We start from the raw sequence: 3368 nt of genomic DNA, 5'->3' as shown, positions 1-3368 counted from the left end.
CTCCCTCCTCATCTCTGAACTTTCCTCTCTTGCGCTTTCCTCATGTTCTAATGATAGGGTGTGCCATGGTATATAACGGGCTCTGGCCATGGATCTTCCTTTAGGAATGGCAGTCAGAAATGCATTGGGTATCTTGAATGTTCTTTGTTGCTTGCTTTGTGGGGTTGTGGAAGATGGTAGATCTAGGAAAAAAAAATTTGAGGTTACATAGGCTATTTGAAAAGAGAGTATAGGGGAACACGTGAGAGACACCTAAGCAGTCATTGCTCTCATTCCATCAACACACACCTAGTAGTGAAGCTCCATAGCTTTCCTTCATTGTTCACCACAAAACACATCACATTACATAATGATGATTTCACACTGAAATAAAGCTAATTCTAATGTCCATACACTTGGCCAGTTGGGCATGGTCATTATTCTCCACACACACTGCTAGGCTAGTGTCCACACATCCACCAGTTCCGATGAGCTTGCATTCTCATCACTCCCCCTCAAGCTCACCATGTCCATCTCATGTACTCCAAGTCTGTCTTTGAGTTACTCAAACTTCTATTTACCAAGTGGTTGGGTAAAGATATCTGCAACCTGCTCTTCAGTCTTCACATATGTTAAATCTATATGTCCACCCAACACTTTTCCTCTAATGAAATGATAGTGTACCTCTATGTGTTTGATACTCACATGATAAACTAGATTACTAGCTAAATATATACTACTCATGTTACCACAATGTATGACAACAACTCCATTATGATTATGCCCCAAATCACCAAATAAAATTTTCAGCCATACCACCTCACATGCAGCTATAGTTGCTCCTCTATACTCTACCTCTTTGCTAGATAAAGCAACTGTGAGTTGCTTCTTACTGCTTCAACTCACTACAACACTTCCCATGCTAAACACATACCCACTAGTAGACCTCCTATCATAAGCACTACCGGCCAAATCTGTATCTGTGTATCCATACACCATCACAACTTTTTCATGCTCACATAATAAACCATAATGGACAGTGATTTTTACATATCTCATGATCCTCCTACAAATGTGGCTTACCATAAATCCAGTCTAGTAATGGTCAAGTAAATTAAGCTCCCCACCATCTTCCTGTACATAGTAACATCATCCAACTCATCACCAAGATCAGCCATTTATCTTTATGTGAATCTGCTCTAATGGTGTTGCCATAGTCATGCCATACTTTGCCAATATAGGTAAGGCATATTTCCTTTGCACCAACCAAATACCATGTGATGTTCTAATAACCTTAATGCTAAGAAAGAACCTTAGCTCTCCCAAATCCTTCATTAAAATTGGCTCCTTAATGCTACCTTCACATTGGCAATATCATTCCCACAATCACCTATGACTATCAAGTCATCCACATAGATAATAATAACCACCATGCCATAATCTGTCTTCTTCACATATACTGAAGAATCCAAATTTCTCATATTGAAACCAATGCTCACAAGATACCCATTGCTAATCCTGTCACTCCATGCTCATGGTGCTTACTTTTTTAGCCCATATAATGCTTTCTTCAATTTGCATACATATGTGAGAAAGTTTGTTGAAATTTGAGCATTGTGATGAGCTATGGTGGATCAAACACTAGAATCAGCATCATTAATAAAGTGATTAGCAAATAATTAAGATGTAATTAGTAGATAATTAACAAATAGATTAATGTAAGCATGGATACTCAAAAACCAACAAATTTTCATTAGGACAATGCCTCAATTTATAGAGCTTACATCAAGCATCTAATCCCACTGATTTCTCCATGATTCACTCCACCTCTTTTCCATGATTCTCTCCACCTCTTCACTTTTTCCAGAATATCTCCTAGAATATCTCCACACTTCCCAGAATATCTCCACACTTCCTAAATCTTCTCATGCTACCCTTTATTCTCTCCCAGTAGATTCTTCTCATCTTTTCACAGATTCTTTCACATTTACACATTCTGTTTTACAGCCTCTAACCAAGAGCTTGTTCCCGCACACACCCTATTCACTTGTATTTTTAACACCTCCTCTCAAGTGAATACTCCTAGTACACCTAGACCCTATACCAAGTTTGCCTCCCCTTACTTGATAGTCCGCGACTAGTGTCTACACCTCCCCTCAAGTTATCTTAGCACACCTAGATCCTGTACCAAGTTTTTCTCTTACTTGATAGCCCGCAACCAATGCCTCAAGTCCCTAAACTCCATAGTCCTTGACACTCTCTCTCTCTCTCTATGTGTCCAAGGCTACTATAAGTGCTCGCGACCTTGACTAAAGTGCTCACACATACATCTATCTACCACGTGGCCTACATCATCAATGGCTCAGAGGTGGTTTTACTTTGTTGGAGCAGGTTACATTGGGTTGTGGGGTCTCTCTCTCTCTCTCTCTCTCTCTCTCTCTCTCTCTCTCTCTCTCAGATTTTCACATGGCTCCTCACTCTTTGGAGCCTCACATCTTCTCTTTTCTTCAGTCTTCTTGTCGTGACAGCTTCTCTCCACGTGTCCGTCTTTTCTTTCAGTCTTCTTGGGGCAGCTTCTCTTCTCGTGTCCATGTCTTCCTTCAATGCTTCCTTTAGATCTTCTTGGTGTGGATCCTCTTCTTAGAAAGAGATATTCTTCTTCTTTCATGGCTGGGACCATGAGCTTGTCCGTCAGGTCTTTTTGCTCCATGTGAGCAACATGTTCAAATGATTTGCTGACAGTTCCTTTGGGCTTTTGATATTCATCTTGTATCATTATGCAATGCAAACCCAAATTTATGCGGAAGGTCTTACCTCTTGCCTTAATCTGGACAAGGACAGTGTCTGTTCCCATTTTTACACTGATGCAATGTACCCAATACATAATGCGTATAGCATTCATTCTCATGCACATTCCAAATGCAACTCTGGCTATGAATAATCTTTAATTTGAGTGAGATTTACAGGCATTAACCAAGGATTAAATACAAAATGATGATTATCATAATTTTATCAGCATAATTTTATCAAAAATTACATTAAATCAAGGATAACCAATTTGTACGAGATGGTTGGAGTATCAAACCAACTCCGAATTGTTATCTGAAGTTATAGAGATCTGTAGATATCTAATGGTTAATTTAAATCCTCAATTATATCAAAATACAGTGATTAGTATTGATTAATCACTAATTAATAAATTAATCCACTATTTTGTGTGCAAAAACAGAGTATGCGAGGAGTCCAGATCTAGTGTCTTAGACTTCAAATGAGCTCAAATGCTTTCAAAGCCATCAATAGCAATGAGTCTAGTAGAGGATTAAACCAAGAAACACAAGATTTGACCAAATATTGAAAGCTTAATCTCTGTTTTACCAAAGTCACCTACA

The sequence above is a fragment of the Cibotium barometz genome, chromosome 64 (genome assembly GCF_041138505.1).
Source record: "Cibotium barometz isolate CiBa-2024 chromosome 64, ASM4113850v1, whole genome shotgun sequence".
Lineage (NCBI taxonomy): Eukaryota > Viridiplantae > Streptophyta > Polypodiopsida > Cyatheales > Cibotiaceae > Cibotium > Cibotium barometz.
Note: the sequence above shows the minus strand (reverse complement) of the source record.